This window comes from Oncorhynchus nerka, linkage group LG23 (assembly GCF_034236695.1).
Source record: "Oncorhynchus nerka isolate Pitt River linkage group LG23, Oner_Uvic_2.0, whole genome shotgun sequence".
NCBI classification, from domain to species: Eukaryota; Metazoa; Chordata; class Actinopteri; order Salmoniformes; family Salmonidae; genus Oncorhynchus; species Oncorhynchus nerka.
In genome coordinates this window covers 35,597,257-35,616,366 of record NC_088418.1, presented here as the reverse complement: position 1 = coordinate 35,616,366, position 19,110 = coordinate 35,597,257, and the positions used below count along the sequence as shown (strand labels likewise).

The following is a 19,110-nucleotide window of genomic DNA, read 5'->3' as shown; positions in this document are numbered from 1 at the left end:
AAGATAGCGGGCTCTGCAAGAAGCAAAGCACCTCCAAAAATATGTTGAACTCGTAAGTATTCCTCTCCACGGAAGTCTTTAGTAAAAGGCGAAAGGCTTGTGCGTAATGAAGAGAAACCAGAGTCGTATGCAAGTCAGAGGTCGGGGCCCGAGACGCACTCTGTGCACTCTAGGCCGGGTGCCCGCGGGTGCTCCCGCCCGGAACCCACTCTTCCAAGTTTTCGAGGGCTGTGGATAAAGAGAAGGTCAGAGACAGAGACACAGAGAGCGAGACACAGAGAGAGAGAGAGAGAGAGAGAGAGAGAGAGAGAGAGAGAGAAGCACGCACGCACGCACACACACACACACACACACACACACAATCCTGGCCCAATTTTTTTTTTTTTTTTTTTTTTTTTTTTTTTTTTTTTTTTTTAAAATGGCGGGAAACGGGGACCCCATTGAAGAGCGCTTCGCCTTTCTTTCAGTTACAATGTTTCTTTCCTTCTCTTCTTATGCTAGCTAGCTAGCTAACGCTAGTGTGTGTCTGCTTTAGCTTGCTTTGCTTTGTGAATGAGTAAGTAGTTTTCCTTGACAACGGGAGAAAAGTGTTGCACCGTTCCCGGAGGTACTGCAATACCGGGTCGATGCGTGGAGCGGACGGAGCAAGCCCCATTTCCGACTCCCTGTTCGAAAAATCCATTTAATATGTAGTCCCCCGATGGGGGACGTATCAGATATTAAACTGATAAGAACAGATACTACACTTGATCTGAGCCAAAAGGCCGAGAAGCGATAACCCACAAATGGAACCCTGCAACCGCCGGGCCCCCGGGGCCCTCGACAGAACTTAGCGGGTTGGCAAAAGCCGGCTCCTCCCTACCTACCCACCCATACCTACCTACCTTTTTCCCCAGCGACAGACAGACAGACAGACAGGTGTTTTTGTTTTTTGGAAAAAGTCGCTAATGTGTCTTTACCTCACTATCCTGGCCCACTTCTGTCAATTTCTCTTGAAACAAGATAGCGGGCTCTGCAAGAAGCAAAGCACCTCCAAAAATATGTTGAACTCGTAAGTATTCCTCTCCACGGAAGTCTTTAGTAAAAGGCGAAAGGCTTGTGCGTAATGAAGAGAAACCAGAGTCGTATGCAAGTCAGAGGTCGGGGCCCGAGACGCACTCTGTGCACTCTAGGCCGGGTGCCCGCGGGTGCTCCCGCCCGGAACCCACTCTTCCAAGTTTTCGAGGGCTGTGGATAAAGAGAAGGTCAGAGACACAGCGAGAGAGAGAGAGAGAGAGAGAGAGAGAGAGAGAGAGAGAGAGAGAGAGAGAGAGAGAGAGAGAGAGACGCACGCACGCACGCACGCACACACACACACACACAATCCTGGCCCAATTTTTTTTTTTTTTTTTTTTTTTTTTTTTTAACGAAAATGGCGGGAAACGGGGACCCCATTGAAGAGCGCTTCGCCTTTCTTTCAGTTACAATGTTTCTTTCCTTCTCTTCTTATGCTAGCTAGCTAGCTAGCTAACGAGTGTGTCGTGCGTGTGTGTCTCTGCTAGCTAGCTAGCTAGCTGTTTACATTGCTTTGTGAATGAGTAAGTAGTTTTCCTTGACAACGGGACAAAAGTGTTGCACCGTTCCCGGAGGTACTGCAATACCGGGTCGATGCGTGGAGCGGACGGAGCAAGCCCCATTTCCGACTCCCTGTTCGAAAAATCCATTTAATATGTAGTCCCCCGATGGGGGACGTATCAGATATTAAACTGATAAGAACAGATACTACACTTGATCTGAGCCAAAAGGCCGAGAAGCGATAACCCACAAATGGAACCCTGCAACCGCCGGGCCCCCGGGGGCCTCGACAGAACTTAGCGGGTTGGCAAAAGCCGGCTCCTCCCTACCTACCTACCTACCTACCTACCTTTTTCCCCAGCGACAAACAGACAGGCAGGTGTTTTTGGAAATAGGTGTTTTTGGAAAAAGTCGCTAATGTGTCTTTACGTCACTATCCTGGCCCACTTCTGTCAATTTCTCTTGAAACAAGATAGCGGGCTCTGCAAGAAGCAAAGCACCTCCAAAAATATGTTGAACTCGTAAGTATTCCTCTCCACGGAAGTCTTTAGTAAAAGGCGAAAGGCTTGTGCGTAATGAAGAGAAACCAGAGTCGTATGCAAGTCAGAGGTCGGGGCCCGAGACGCACTCTGTGCACTCTAGGCCGGGTGCCCGCGGGTGCTCCCCGCCCGGAACCCACTTTTCCAAGTTTTCGAGGGCTGTGGATAAAGAGAAGGTCAGAGACACAGCGAGACACACAGAGAGAGAGAGAGAGAGAGAGAGAGAGAGAGAGAGAGAGAGAGAGAGAGAGAGAGACGCACGCACGCACGCACACACACACACACACACACACAATCCTGGCCCAATTTTTTTTTTTTTTTTTTTTTTTTTTTTTTTTTTTTTTTTTAACGAAAATGGCGGGAAACGGGGACCCCATTGAAGAGCGCTTCGCCTTTCTTTCAGTTACAATGTTTCTTTCCTTCTCTTCTTATGCTAGCTAGCTAGCTAGCTAGCTGTTTACATTGCTTTGTGAATGAGTAAGTAGTTTTCCTTGACAACGGGAGAAAAGTGTTGCAGCATAGCAGTACATATTCAATAGCATTTTCAACAAGTTTATATATTTAAAATATGGCGAATAAATCAGGAAAAGCAAAAACAAAGTCTAGGTATACAGATTTAACCCAAATTATAGAGGAAATAGATAGATACAGCGAGACTGAGTTGCTTCAGGAAGATGAATCTTTCAGCGAAGCTAGTTTTGACTCCCAGGCGGAAGACATGTTTCTGCATGGCGGGGATGCCATGCTGGATTGGTAAATTCTAATGCTAATGTCATTGTTTGAAATTAATAATATCAAATATTATTCACTTGAGATTTTTGGTTTGTTTTGATTTTCTTATTTTATTTGCAATATATAAAAAATATAATCTAATGAAATGTGTAAAGTACACATTGGCTATACTGTGTGTGTGTGCGATATATATTTTTTAATGTATTTTACATAAACATGGAATGGAACAGCCCTTCACCACTTCAACATAGTGATTATGTTCCCTGTACTCTATATACAGTGGGGCAAAAAAGTATTTAGTCAGCCACCAATTGTGCAAGTTCTCCCACTTAAAAAGATGAGAGAGGCCTGTCATTTTCATCATAGGTACACTTCAACTATGACAGACAAAATGAGAAAAAAAAATGATGATGAAAATTACACATTTCCACAAACTTTAGAGTGTTTCCTTTCAAATGATACCAAGAATATGCATATCCTTGCTTCTGGGCCTGAGCTACAGACAGTTAGATTTGGGTATGTCTTCAGGCGGAAATTGAGAGAAGGGGGGTAATCCCAAAGAAGTTAAGTTCTGTCAATCAATATCAGTAACATACGAGTTACTGCCAATCAGAGCTGCTAACAGGGGTACAAGGGTCTGTCTGCCCGCCTATTGGCTCTTTTGCCGCGGATAGACCACACTGCCTGAACATGCTTTGGCTAAACTCAGTTGTGACTTAAAAAACAACAGACTCAGCTATGACTATCAAACTTTATCCAATCAACATTTATCCTTCAAAATGTGTTGTTTTATAGTCTGCTGAGCTTCATGATCTACTTTTACATAATGATGTTAGGTGGCTAAGTAAGGGTAGGCCTAAAGCTCTCAAGAGATTATGAGAGTTTAGGGAGGAGATAATTGCATTTCTCTGCAATTGCCGCCACAACAAACCCAACACATAATAGTGTAATATGCTTAATGAGGTGTTTGTAGCTGAGGTTTGTATTTTGAGTGGCATCAATCACTTGAACTTAATTTGGGACTACAGGGAAGGGATAAAACAGTTATTGACATGATTGAAAGATTGACTGCTTTCCTTTTCTCTGATATCAGCCCCAACAAAACCTTTTCCCTACAGTGGGTAACTATAGAAGGCTAGACAATAGAAAAGGTCAAGGTTTGATGAGTTTAGTCTCCCCACAAAGGAGATTTTTTTTTAATTAGTTTTATTTTACCTTTATTTAACTTGGGGAACTTGTCAGTTAAGAAAAAAAAAATCTTATTTTCAATGACAACCCACTGTTCAGGGGCTAACTGCCTTGTTCAGGGGCAGATCAACAGATTGTTACCTTGTCAGCTCGGGGATTCGATCTTGCAACCTTTCGGTTACTAGTTCAACACTCTAACCACTAGGCTACCTGCCACCCCAATGCAGTTTGTTAGGGACCCTTTCTATACTGATGTGTCTGTGAAATCTGACTTATTTTATTTAGTAAATATTTTCTTAACTCCATTTCCTGAACTGTATTGTTGGTTAAGGGCTTGAAAGTAAGCACCTGTTGTATTCGGCGCATGTGACAAATAAAACTTGATGTCGATTCGCACGGGACAAATACTTTCAAGAGACCAAAAAAACATTAGGCTATTCTGGTTGTAATTAAAAATGACTGACATGGCAGATTTAGACAGGACAAAAATGACTGACAATGCCATATGGTGTTTCGTGTTTGTGCACATAATTACATTACCCGACCTCCCCAGTAAATCAAATCTCATCCGAATAGTGTATAATACTGCCTGACCTTCAGCCAAGGCCGGTCTTTGCCGTTCTGCCGCCATAAGGATCGTCTCTATGACTATGAGGCTGAGTTGCAGCCTTCTATATTCGAGGAGACATAAAATGGAATTTGCTATTCACTTTCTGAAAATATAAGATGTTTAAAACCTGACAGCTTTTAGGGAAGCACTTGTGACCTTCTGTTGTTGGGTTAAGCAACGGACGAGTAGCCAGCAGTTGACGCATACATTTTTCTGTGTCAGTCGGGCCTCTTGAGTGGAAAGGTAACTTTTGAAAGTACCATACTTTGATTCATAAGCACGTCTAAGATGGAATAATTTGCTAACAGCAACAGCTTTGTTGAAACAAGAAATATGATAAGAATACACAGAGATTAAAAAAATACACATTTAACTTGTTGGGGATAGGGGGCAGTATTTTCACTTTGGATGAATTGCGTGCCAATAGTGAACTGCATCCTACTCTGTCCTAGATTGCTAATATATGCATATTATTATTACTATTGGATAAAAAACACTCTGAAGTCTAAAACTGTTTGAATTATCTCTTTGAGTATAACAGAACTCATAGGGCAGGCAATTTCACTTCTTCCAAACAAGAAGTGAAATTCTGAATGTGGGTCAACTTTGAAGTCCTCGTCCCCTCCTTTCCCAAAAAGATATGGATCTGGTAGCACTTCCTACGCCTTCCACTAGATGTCCTCATTCAGTAGAACGTGGAATGGAGCCTCTGGTGTGAACTTTGACCGAATGGCAGGGGAAATAGTCACGGTCTTGGCAGAATGCAATTTCCCTGTGGCGCATTTGTCTGTTGATGTCACCGTCTTTCCATTTGGCTGCAGATGAAAACGTATGATCCGGTTGGAACGTTATTGGATATATATGAAAATAACATCCTGAAGATTGATTCTCTACTTAGTTTGACCAGTTTATTTAACCTGGAATATATCTTTTTGAAGTTTTCGTCCGAGTTCTCCTGGACCAGCGTCAGCTTTTGGGCATGTGAGCTGAAAGTACTAGCAAATGCAGCTAATTGGACACTAGTATTGGACATTATGGAACAAAACAACCATTTATTGTGGAACTAGGACTCCTTGCACTGCATTCTGATGAAAGATCATTAAAGGTAAGGGAATATTTATGATGTAATTTCGTATTTCTGTTGACTCCAACATGGCGGAGAAATATATTTACGTCTGAGCGCTGTCTCAGATTATTGCGTGGTAGGCTTTTTCGTAGCGTTTAAAAAAAATCTGACACAGGGGTTGCATTAAGAACCAGTGTATCTTTAATTATATGTAGAACATGTATCTTTAGTCAAAGTTTATGATGAGTATTTCTGTTATCTGGCGTAGCTTTCTATAATTCCTCCGGATATTTGAGGCATTTCTGAATATGGCGTCAATGTAAACCGAGATTTGTGGATATAAATATGCATATTATCGAACAAAACATAAATGTATTGTGTAACATGTCATATGAGTGTCATCTGATGAAGATTTTCAAAAGGTTAGTGATTCATTTTATCTCTAATTCTGCTTTTGTGACTATCTTTGGCTGGGAAAAATGGCTGTGTTTTTTTTTTGATTTGGTGGTGGTCTAACATGAATATATGTTGTGTTTTCGCTGTAAAACATTTTAAAAATCGGACATGGGTAGATGAACAAGATGTTTCTTTCATTTGCTGTATTGGACTTGTGTGAAAGTTAAATATTTCGAAAGAATATTTTTGAATTCCCTGCGCGACCTTTTCAGCTGAATGGGGGGGGGGGTTCCCCTAGGGGATCGCCTTGCCATAGACTGGTGATTTTATCAGTGTGAATCAGATCGAAATTATGTTATTGACATCGAATTGTTTAATATACTAACAAGCAGGTGTTAAAAATTGCGTATAATTTGTAGTGTTGTATAGGTCTATGAATTGGGTTGTTATTATACTAATTATGTTCTGGCCTGCCGACTATTAGCTCAGAAAAAAAATTGGCCCAAGGCCAAACCTAGTTGCCGACCCCTGATCTAATGCATTGTTTACATCTGGTGGCCTACCGTATACAGGAATTCATTGGCACAAAACTTGTCGTCCTTAGCAGACACAGAAATAAAATCATTAGTAGTTATTGCATTGTGCTAGTCAATTATTACAGAGAACAATCACTTTATGGAGCCCCTGTCCTGCTATCAGCCTGTGATGTGTGTGTTGTAAAGTGCCTTGCTGATGGGCACAACGGCAATAGGTAGTATACGGGGATATTGAAGCACGGTGGGTTACCGGCTTCAATGTCCCTGTCTCCTACCTACTGCTGTTTTGCCTTTGAGCAAGGGACTTCACCCCTAAGTGCTACAGGTGCTCTGCTCTGCTCTGCCATAGCCCGTGCTGCTCCCAGCCTGTGACCAACAGGCAAAATAGTTACAGACACCTACGCACTATGAGACTGTTTTTGTAGAAACGGACACACCCCTGGATGCTGACAAATAATCAAATTTTTAAAACACAGAAAAATCCCCTCAAATCAACTCAGGGTTTGGCCAAAAATGTGATCTAATGCATTGTATACATCTGGGGACTTACTGTATTAGAAAGCACACTGGAAATGCCATAGGTGTAACATTTAGTTTTGAACATCCTATTCTGGTCAGATGCAGGACTGAACTTTTCAGGAGAAGCGCAATACACTCATTAGTTGGGCTACTAAATGAGCCCACAAGAGCCTAACTACTGAGTTCTTATTGCTAATGTTTTTATTTAATATATTTGAATGTATTGCATATTTAGTATGCAACAAGTGCACTGCATTCCAGTGCAATTGATGTTAGACTATAAATGTGTATTTGTTAAAGTGAAATAGTAAATGTGAAAAAAGAAACTCATATTGATCTATGACTTTAGTAAAGTTCTTACCATAGGTTTTGGGCTGGACGACACATCAGCTTTGATGACCTGAAATAAGTGAACCAAGACAACAATTAGACATCAATTACATCTTGGTAGTTAAGAGACACTGTCTGCATTACAACATATTGCATGACAGGGTAGTGAATTGCTTATCACCCTGGCTCTTCCAAGATGGGTGGTAATTTCATCTAGCATCTTAAAAAAAAAAGTTCCTCACCTGTGTTGTCCATGGCCAGTCAGAATCACCGTAACTATAAGTCAACTCTTCGCCACCTACAATATCTCGAGTCGCGAAGAGGCACAAGTGTGGCTCATCATTTGCTTGTATGGCCTTCATTTTGAGATTGTGTCTTTTGTGATCATCATTAACAAGTCTCCCAAGGGAGGAGTCCTCTTCAGATGCATCAATGCTGCATAGAAACATAACATGTCACAGTTTAATGAAGATATTGCAGCACAAGGTTTATATTTCAGAAAAGGGACAAAAAAGTCCCTAACGCGTTGTTTAAAAAAGGAGTGCAGATGCTCTGATAGCGAACCAGTTGGTTTGAAGACTAATATTTTTCCTCACGGTTTAGGTCAGGGACAAGGTCAAATTAGGATCTGGGCCTGAGACATACTGCATACTGTGCCACCAACCATTAAAATGTCTGTCTCCATTTGAATGTTGTTGCTTTTTTAAGATCTCAAAAGGTAGTAATGTGTTTATTTTGTTCTCATCAATCCTACTTAGCACCATGTTCTTCCTTTCCAGTGAAAATAAACACCTTTTCAGAATCATTGTACTGATCAGCTCGGACCTCGCTCTCCTGTTGTGTAAGCAGTTCACCTCGGTACTCCACAACAAAGTCTCCTTTGGATATGAATTCAATGGCAAAAACTCCTCGTCCTTAGCAGACAAAAAATACAAACATTAGGAGATATTGCATTGTGCTTGTCAATTATTACATTGAATAATCCACTCTGGTCAAATGATCACCCCATTCAACTTGCCAAGCTTCTCCAAAAACAACTGCTCCTATAAAGTGACCTCACACTGTCTAAAAGTGATCCCACACATATCACCGCCAATCAAAATGAGGTTCAGGTGTGCAGCAGGGGGTTTGGGGAGGGGGATGCACTGATCTGTCTGTTTCAAGAGGCTAGATTCAGTTGTCACTCTTACTTTGTCTTCTAAACCAATGATTCGTTTTCAAGGTGGGCCTTTTCAGGTGGAAGGAGATTTCAGATGGAGCATCATGTGACTGTAGTGAACCTTTAAGAATACTATGACCATAATACAAAGACATGGCAAACTATTCCTTTAAACCTTTTTCTTGGGTGACTGTGCCCATATATCCCAATTCACTGCTTCCCACTAACCTCTAAAATATACATCTGATTCATAGCTGTCATATTTAGGACTGCCAGAAATATATTCAATATTCACCTTACCTTTAAAGAATTTGATAAAACACTGGTAAAGTACTGGCTTATCAATGTTTGATCTTATGTGATGCTCTGCATCCTCCATGGCCCGGAGCAGTCTGGAAGATCTCTCCATCAGGCCAACTCAAATCTATCCTTAATCTGTGAAATAAAGCAGACATTATAAACTGGGTAGTTTGGGTCCTGGATGTCGATTGGCTGGTAAATTTAAGCAATAAGGCACCTCGGGGGTTTGTGGTATATGGCCAATATACCACGGTGAAGGGCTGTAGTAACCAGGCACTCCGCGTTGCCTCTTGCATAAGAACAGTCCTCAGCCGTTCCTTACTGCTTAAATATACCAAGGCAGAAACTCAGAAAATCAACATTCATGGCTTAAACCACAATTTAATGTTAATTGTTTGTTTGTTAGATGATATGTATATTTGTTGTTTGACTACAAAACAAGCACGTTAGAAGCAGTAAAAAAAAAAAATCATACTTTCCTTCTTCCACTCTGCCATGAGATGCAAGGTGCGGTGCACAACACCTGGTTGCAAGCTAGCCAACTTTAGCTAGCTAAACTAACAATGCACAATCTAATGTTATCAAACTGTTACCTTAGACCTACTCAAGTTTATCTATGGGGATCACGTGTCCCATTTAGCTGTCAATGCATGTTACTTATAACCACACTGATAGAATTGACTGAAATAGCTATCCATTAATATCAACACTTAGCTAACCAAGCTACCCGCCCAAATGTCAACAAAACTGGCTCACTAGTGCATTAGCTAGATAGCTTGTTTGTTGCTGATGCTAGCTCACTAACTACTAACTAGGCTAACATAGTTCATAAACGAATACAAGAATTTATGGCGGTGGAATTGTACTACAGCATGAAAATAATATATTATATTACTCACCTTTTTTTTAGGAACAGCAGTGACCTGCATTTGGCACGCGCTTCTCCAGATGAAAGTGATTTTCCTTCTCTGGCTCTGCGCGGTAAAGTAGGGGAGGGGCAATTACAACGTGGGTACAGACATAGTCATATAGGGGATGTGTCACCACAGTGGTGTGTGCATCTGTCAAGGCTCTGGAATCCTATAAAATCGCCATGACTGATGTTGATATTTCAGTTGTGTCGTAAATATTATATAGACCTAAGAAGTAGGCTAATACATTGCAAAATGAATGCATTTCGCCTAGGCCTATAGGTCATAGGAAACCTCAAGACACCAATATCGAAATTTTAAGGATTCAGAAATTGTATTGATTGATCCAGAAACACATAGAAATAAGGTAAATAGGCCTTGGCTATTTTCTAACATAGGAAGGGCCGGCTTACTGGGGCTATTGCCCCTGGGCCACATATATACAGTTTGTAGTATATATTTATTTTTTACTGCAACCGCTAACCACAGGGGGATTCAGGAGCCCACTCTCAATCAAATCAAATCAAATTTATTTATATAGCCCTTCATACATCAGCTGATATCTCAAAGTGCTGTACAGAAACACAGAAACCCAACTCAATGAGTGTAGAGGCCTGCTGCTGCGGCCACTTTGTTATTTGTCAGATGGGGAGGAGAGGAGGTAGGGGGGCCACTTGGGTAATTGATTAATAAAAATATATAAACTGCATAATAAATAAATGTGACTAGTAAATTGTGTGATTCAGGAGCTGGGACCAAGCCCGTAGGGGACCCAAGGGGCAAAACAAATACAAAATAAATACTTTTTACAATTATTATTATTTTTTAATCCAACCTCAGGAGCCCGTTCTCAATGTTTAAAATACAACAGAGAGCATACTTTAGCCAAAGAGGATCAATAGTTTCTAAAAAATAATAACTATCAAAAACACATACAGTGCATGTACTGTATCTGCCAAAATAAAAGAAACACCAACAAGTGTATCAAACACAGAGTTAAAATCAAATCAAATTATATTTGTCAACTGCATCAAACGCAACAGGTAAAGACATTACCTTGAAATGCTTACTTACAAACCCTTAACCAACAATGGAATTTTAAGAAAATATAGTTTTACTAAATAATCTTTATTAAATAAACAAACGTTTTAAAAAAGTAACAAAATAATGAAGCTATATATAGGGGGTACCGGTACCAATTCAATGTGCGGGGGTACAGGTTAGTCGAGGTAATTTAGATAATTTGCACATGTACAGTGGGGCAAAAAGTATTTAGTCAGCCACAAATTGTGCAAATTATCCAACTTAAAAAGATGAGAGAGGCCTGTAATTTTCATCATAGGTACACTTCAACTATGACAGACAAAATGAGAAAACAAAATCCAAAAAATCACATTGTAGGATTTTTAATGAATTTATTTGCAAATGATGGTGGAAAATAAGTATTTGGTCACTGTCCCTGTCGCCAGGGAAACGTTGGGTGGGGAGGAGCCAACTTTTGCCAAACCGCTGAGATCTGCCGGGACCCCCGGGTGCCCCGCGGGTGTAGGGGTCAATTTGTGGGTTATCGCCTCTCGGCCTTTTGGCTCAAATCAATTGTGTGGCATGCCCACAGCATGATCAATGAAGGAAAGAGAAGGTGATGGCGACGGGGGACTTTACGTCGGCCCCTTCAGCGTGACTTTTGAATACAATCCGGTTTGTTGGGAAAGAAATGGACAGAATGCAGTTCGTTATGGAGTTTCGCAAAAGAAGTCATCTTTGAATTTCTTGGATTGACATCGGAACGAATCTACTGCTACAGAGATTTTCCTCTATGGAATGTTTTTATGGTCTCCTTCACGGGGGATTACCTGTGTCAGGAAGCTTGGAACAAGTGCTTGGAACACAAGGAAAAAACACCGATTTCCAACTTCAATGTGGAGCCTCTGTTCGCAAGTCAGACTAATACTGTCTGCATGCAAAATCCGTATGTGAAAGAGCAGGATATACAATCCTTCCTGTGTAAATACTGTGATGTAATGGGGGTTGGAACAAAATAAATGGATTACAATGGTATGTGGAATGGAAATAGAAAATAAGCTGTCCTATTTAGAACACGGGCGGGAGGAATTTAATATCCCCAGCGTCCTTCTACATTGGCGGTGTAAAGGGGTATCTTTACTTCTATGGACAGCCTAAAACATGAAGAAGATGCGGAGAAGAGGGACACATTTCAGCACTGTGCCCGAACACGTTCTGTAGAAACTGTTTGGAGGCGGATCATCTGGCAAGATATTGTAAAAAAAACAAATCGAGGTGGTATTGGACCAGATCTCGAGAGACCATGCACACGCACCTGAGAACCTCCCGAGGCCTCTTCCGGAGGCTTCTCCGAGAAAGGCGCCGGGTGATGTTTCAGAGCCCTATGCTTTAGGGAATCCGGTGGCAGGAACCTCAGCTCAACCAGAACAGGTGGCAACAGAGGAATCTTCTCAGGGGATAATTATATCAGATACCCCAGTGGAAAGTAGAATACAGTGGGGTGAAACAGAAGAGGATAAAGAGATGGATTGGAAAACAGTAGAGGGGAAGAGAACAGCAAAAAGGACAGAGGAGAGGCTGGACAACGAAAAAAAAAAAAAGTAATAGAGACAGACATTCAGCAGATTCTACGCTCTGGAGAACAAGGAGCCGGGAGAGCAAGGAGCTCCAGGTCCTGAGCCGCCCTCAGCAGGAGAGCCTTCAGAGGAGGATAGTGAGGGCAGCGGGGATTCCCAGCCAGAGTTTGTGAGTTGCTCTAAGGTGGACAGATTGAAGTCAACGACATTGTTTCTGACAAAGGGGAAAAGAGACGGAACATAAAAGAAAATCATGTTTTATGTCCTGTCAGTTAATGCCAGGGGATTGAGAGACAATGTCAAGAGGACATCTTTGTTTTTTTCCTTAAAGGCATTGGACTTCCAAGTGTGCTTCCTTCAGGAGTGTCACCTGAAGAACGCAGAGGACATCAAAAGGTTCAGCAAGGACTGGAAGGCAGGTGCTTCAGTATGGAGCATAGGCAACAAGCACTCGGATGGGGTGGGGATATTATTTAAGGATACTGGGTTTGTAATTGAGGAGGAAACAATTATTATTCCAGGGAGGCTTGTATACGTAGATGGCAGGCTGAACAACAACAAGCTGTGCCTAGTAAACGTGTACGCTCCTGCATTAAAAGGGGAAAGGTTAGATTTCTTTAAGCATTTACCCAATGTTCTGTGCACAAACCACATAGTGATAATGGGGGGGGGGGGGGGGGGGGGGGGATTTCAACACATACTTAGAGGGGGAATATGATTTTACTGCACAATATTTTAAAAAATGTTTTGGGTGACTACAACTTGGCAGACATATATAGGAGACATAATAAAAAAGGTATAGGACACACATGGAGAAAATCAAGAGGAGCAAGCAAAAGATTAGATTATCTCTTTGTATCCAAGACCATCCAAAGCTTGAGTTTCTTCATATATCCAAACTGGTTTTCAGACCACGACACAATTGGGGCTTCTTGTGAAATTAAAGGGGTGGAGATAGGAAGAGGATTTTGGAAGTTAAACATGAAGAAGCTGGAATGTGCGGAATTTAGAGCCGTCTTTACGACCTTTTATAATTCATGGAGGGATATGAAATGGGCATTTGAAAACACAGCTGAATGGTGGGAGGCATTAAAAATCAAAAGAAGGTATTTTTGTCAAATTTATAGCAAAAGGAAAAAAAAGGAAGAGAGGCATCTCGAGAAAGAACTGCAAGATGAATTACAGGCTATACATTCTGAAATAAATGAGGGTAAGCAGGTGTGCAGGGAGGAATACAGAAACATCCAAAAGAAAATAGAACACAACATTGAAACTAAGGTCAGGAACTTAATAACAGAAAAAGAACTAGATGAAAAATGTTCCAAGTGTTTTTTTCAGAGTGTTAAAGAAAAACAAAGAAAGTGTGTAATTTCCAAATTAGAAACAGGTAGGGGGAAAGTTACCAAAAAATAAGATATGCTCCGGATGCTCCGGAGTTCTATCAGGCTTTGTTTAAGAAGGGAGAATTGGATAATGCAAGAGTGGAGGAATTATTCAATAATGAAGAAAGAGCCAATTTAGAAAGGGAAGTATCCAAAAAGGAAATAGAGGAGGAATTGAAATCTCTAAACACCTGGGAGTGATGGATTGCCAAAATACATGTATTGTTGTTTTTGGGGAATCCTCTGTGAGGATTTACTGGAGGTGTATAAAGAGATCTTGGTCGAGGGGATGATGCCGAAATCTATGAGGTCTGGTGTAATAAGCTTAATAATATACAAGAAGGGAGAAAAATTGGAGGCCCATTTCTTTGCTAAATTTGGACAATAAAAATTTGGGGAAAGTAATAACAAATAGACTGAAAGAGGTGATGCCTAGCCTGGTTAATGAAGACCAGACATGCGGGGTTATGAATAGATCCGCAACATACAACCTACAGTTAACCAGGGATGTGATCGTTTGGGCCAAAGACAGAAACCTACCTTTGTGTGTGTTGAATGTTGATCAGGAGAAGGCATTTGACAGGGTCAGTCATGACTTCCTGTTCTCAATTATAGAAGGCATGAATTGTGGTATGATTTTTGTTAATTGGATTAAGACAATGTATAAGAAAGCATACAGTAGAGTGCAAATCAACAGGTTTCTCAGCAAATCGGTACTTCAAGAAGGTGGGGTGAGACAGGGGTGCACATTGTCACCACTACTGTACGTGCTATTTGCTGAACCACTAGTGAATTTGATGAAGAACGATACATGTATAGACGGGGTGCATATCCCAGGGAGTAACGGAGAAAGGGTTCAAATTGCCCAGTATGCAGATGACACCACTTTGTTCCTATGCTCTGACCGGGCGATCGTACTGTTGAAAACTTATGGAGAAGCAGTGGGGTCCAAAATTAATATGGGGAAGTCCTCTATGATGTACTGTGGCACCTGGGAAGGGAGAACAGAGGGCAAGGGAGGCATAACTGTCTGTAAGGATGGGCAAAAAATATTAGGGGTGTATTTCTTTCAAAGGGACGGGATAAAGGAAAATTGGGAAGGAAAGATTGAAAAAGTAAAGGTAAAACTCAATATGTGGAAAAGCAGAAGGTTAACGATCAGCGGAAAGATTATGGTAATAAAGGCAGTTATATTACCAACTTTAATCTACCTGGCACTGGTGTTCCCAATCAATGCCAGGAGTAAAATCGTTGTGACAAGGTTGATATTTTCATTAATATGGAGTGGCTCATATGAAAGTGTAAAGAGAGAGATGATGTATGGGAAAGTATCAAAGACATCCCATGTCTGTCGGTGAAACTGGATTGTCTTTTCCTCATTCAGATGTGTAAAACTTTGTTGAAAGAAATACAGCAAATCATTTTTCTTTGTTAGGTTGTGGTTTGGGTCCACTTTAACAAATTCAGAAATGTGGCCCTCGGCCAACTGGTAGGAGGGGCCACCACTATAACACAGGCCGAGGTAGTTAAGGCAATGTCATGCTAATTCAATGTATTCTGCGCTCGTGGGTTCGACTACACACAACATTTCTTATTTCCATTGTAAGAATATAGAGACACTGCAAAAGTATGGATTGACTAAAGAGATACCCACACTGAAGCCTTGCACAAACAATGGCAACATCAAAGATGGTAGTGTTTGTGATGCAGAGCCAATCCTCCAGAGAGACTTGAGCCTAAATCCAGCACCTTAGACCACTTTGCCACGCTACCCAGCCTCTTTCTCAAAGCCAAACTTTCTCATCTGTTACCTAGGCTTGCTAAGCTCCCATTAATTTCAATCTCTTCTTTATTCCTTCTTCATTTCATTTTCTTTGTTTATATCATGATGCTTTTTCTTTCTGTGTCAACCCATTTGTTTTTGCTGCTATGTCTGAAGAGCACATTTGTAGAATGTGGATCTCTGCCAGCTGTTGGGAGGGTGGAATGGTGTTCTTCGGCTTGCAAGCATCCCCCTTTTTCCCCCAAACATAATGATGGTCATTATGGCCAGTTCTATTTTTGTGTCATCAGACCAGAGAATATTTCTCCAAAAAGTACAATCTTTGTCCCCATGTGCAGTTGCAAACCGTAGTCTGGCTTTTTTATGGCTTCTTCCTTGCTGAGCGGCCTTTCAGACTATGTCAATATAGGACTCGTTTTACCGTGGACATAGATACTTTTGTACCTGTTTCCTCCAGCATTTTCACAAGGTCCTTTGCTGTTGTTCTGGGATTAATTTGCACTTCTCGCACCAAAGTACGTTCATCTCTAGGAGACAGAACGCATCTCCTTCCTGAGCGGTATGACGGCTGCGTGGTCCCATGGTGTTTATACTTGCATTCTATTGTTTGATACAGATGAACGTGATACCTCCACAGGTACCTCTCCAATTGACTCAAATGTTTTCAATTAGCCTATCAGAAGCTTCTATAAAGCTTTTTTACATCCTCGTTAGTGAGCATTTCTCCTTCGCCAAGATAATCCATCCACCTGACAGTTGTGGCATATCAAGAAGCTGATTTTTTAAACCATGATCCATACACAGGTGCACCTTGAGCTGGGGAGAATAAAAGGTCACCTCTAAAATGTGCAGTTTTGTCACACAACACAATGCTTCAGATCTTTCAAGTTTTGAACTTGCATGAGGCAAATGGTGGTTACACCAGATAGTGACTGGTGTTCTGATCCATGTCCCTACCTTTTTTAAGGTACAGTGCCTTGCGAAAGTATTCGGCCCCCTTGAACTTTGCGACCTTTTGCCACATTTCAGGCTTCAAACATAAAGATATAAAACTGTATTTTTTTGTGAAGAATCAACAACAAGTGGGACACAATCATGAAGTGGAACGACATTTATTGGATATTTCAAACTTTTTTAACAAATCAAAAACTGAAAAATTGGGCGTGCAAAATGATTCAGCCCCTTTACTTTCAGTACAGCAAACTCTCTCCAGAAGTTCAGTGAGGATCTCTGAATGATCCAATGTTGACCTAAATGACTAATGATGATAAATACAATCCACCTGTGTGTAATCAAGTCTCCGTATAAATGCACCTGCACTGTGATAGTCTCAGAGGTCCGTTAAAAGCGCAGAGAGCATCATGAAGAACAAGGAACACACCAGGCAGGTCCGAGATACTGTTGTGAAGAAGTTTAAAGCCGGTTTGGATACAAAAGATTTCCCAAGCTTTAAACATCCCAAGGAGCACTGTGCAAGCGATAATATTGAAATGGAAGGAGTATCAGACCACTGCAAATCTACCAAGACCTGGCCGTCCCTCTAAACTTTCAGCTCATACAAGGAGAAGACTGATCAGAGATGCAGCCAAGAGGCCCATGATCACTCTGGATGAACTGCAGAGATCTACAGCTGAGGTGGGAGACTCTGTCCATAGGACAACAATCAGTCGTATATTGCACAAATCTGGCCTCGATGGAAGAGTGGCAAGAAGAAAGCCATTTCTTAAAGATATCCATAAAAAGTGTTGTTTAAAGTTTGCCACAAGCCACCTGGGAGACACACCAAACATGTGGAAGAAGGTGCTCTGGTCAGATGAAACCAAAATTGAACTTTTTGGCAACAATGCAAAACGTTATGTTTGGCGTAAAAGCAACACAGCTCATCACCCTGAACACACCATCCCCACTGTCAAACATGGTGGTGGCAGCATCATGGTTTGGGCCTGCTTTTCTTCAGCAGGGACAGGGAAGATGGTTAAAATTGATGGGAAGATGGATGGAGCCAAATACAGGACCATTCTGGAAGAAAACCTGATGGAGTCTGCAAAAGACCTGAGACTGGGACGGAGATTTGTCTTCCAACAAGACAATGATCCAAAACATAAAGCAAAATCTACAATGGAATGGTTCAAAAATAAACATATCCAGGTGTTAGAATGGCCAAGTCAAAGTCCAGACCTGAATCCAATCGAGAATCTGTGGAAAGAACTGAAAACTGCTGTTCACAAATGCTCTCCATCCAACCTCACTGAGCTCGAGCTGTTTTGCAAGGAGGAATGGGAAAAAATGTCAGTCTCTCGATGTGCAAAACTGATAGAGACATACCCCAAGCGACTTCAGGCTGTAATCGCAGCAAAAGGTGGCGCTACAAAGTATTAACTTAAAGGGGCTGAATCATTTTGCACGCCCAATTTTTCAGTTTTTGATTTGTTAAAAAAGTTTGAAATATCCAATAAATGTCGTTCCACTTCATGATTGTGTCCCACTTGTTGTTGATTCTTCATAAAAAATACAGTTTTATATCTTTATGTTTGAAGCCTGAAATGTGGCAAAAGGTCGCAAAGTTCAAGGGGGCCGAATACTTTCGCAAGGCACTGTATATGTGACCAACAGATGCATATCTGTATTCCCAGTCATGGGAAATCCATAGATTAGGGCCTGATTAATTTATTTAAATTGACTGATTTGCTCATATGAACTGTAACTCAGTCAAATCTGAGAAATTGTTGCATGTTGCGTTTATATTTCTGTTCAGTGAATTATATATATTGTATATACACACATACTCACACATGAATTATGTTTTTATTAGGATAAGTGACAATAACATTTACTTCCATTGTGTGTTTAAAAAAAAATATTCCTCTGTTTCAGTTTCTCTTTCTAGCTGAGTAAACTTTGGTTGATGAACCTCAGGTTTGAGGACAATTCCATTTAAATTCCAGTGAATTAAGGAAAATACCTAGAAATTCCAATTCTCTTAAATGTTTTTCAATGAGGAACGTGTCATTTGAATCTGGTTTAGTTTCTGAATTGACTGGCATTGAAATGGAATTAACCACAACCCATGATGACTAATGATAAAATAATACATGCTGTATCTCCAAACAATCACTAGAGGGCAACACTGCCTGGCATGTCTTGCAATGAGAATGGGCCAAGCGTTACGATATGGAATAGCATGAATACAATGAGGGATTCCGTGTACAGCACTTCAAAATGAAAGTGAATGTGATCTCTAAAGCAAACTGGATATTGTTTGAAGAGCTTCCATTGTGTATGATGATGTCATGCAAGGAAGCTGAGTTGAGCTGAAAAATCGAAAGTGAAACTATCGGAGATACACTGTCAAAACATTGGAGGTAGAACGGGTAGGTTAATTACCTGAGAGGCAGGTAGAAACAATGTAAAAATATTTTTGCAACGTATCCACAGCCAGTCAGTTGCACAACATTGGGATCTATAAGGCATACAGTACTGGATTTATTGTTGTTACTATCAAACT

The 19,110-nt window shown here is 41.0% G+C and overlaps 5 non-coding genes across 5 annotated transcripts; all 5 read right to left on the bottom strand.

The window, feature by feature from the left end:
* Positions 1-9: 9 nt before the first annotated feature.
* Positions 10-126, bottom strand: LOC135564101 (U5 spliceosomal RNA). Its single transcript, XR_010460825.1, has one exon. It is a non-coding gene; the product is annotated as a U5 spliceosomal RNA (small nuclear RNA).
* Positions 127-585: 459 nt separating this feature from the next.
* Positions 586-776, bottom strand: LOC135564071 (U2 spliceosomal RNA). The gene has a single exon (XR_010460796.1). It is a non-coding gene; the product is annotated as a U2 spliceosomal RNA (small nuclear RNA).
* Positions 777-1,008: 232 nt separating this feature from the next.
* LOC135564100 (U5 spliceosomal RNA) lies at positions 1,009-1,125 on the bottom strand. The gene has a single exon (XR_010460824.1). It is a non-coding gene; the product is annotated as a U5 spliceosomal RNA (small nuclear RNA).
* A 481-nt stretch (positions 1,126-1,606) lies between these two features.
* On the bottom strand, positions 1,607-1,797 carry LOC135564070 (U2 spliceosomal RNA). Its single transcript, XR_010460795.1, has one exon. It is a non-coding gene; the product is annotated as a U2 spliceosomal RNA (small nuclear RNA).
* A 235-nt stretch (positions 1,798-2,032) lies between these two features.
* Positions 2,033-2,149, bottom strand: LOC135564099 (U5 spliceosomal RNA). Its single transcript, XR_010460823.1, has one exon. It is a non-coding gene; the product is annotated as a U5 spliceosomal RNA (small nuclear RNA).
* Between the last annotated feature and the right edge of the window lie 16,961 nt (positions 2,150-19,110).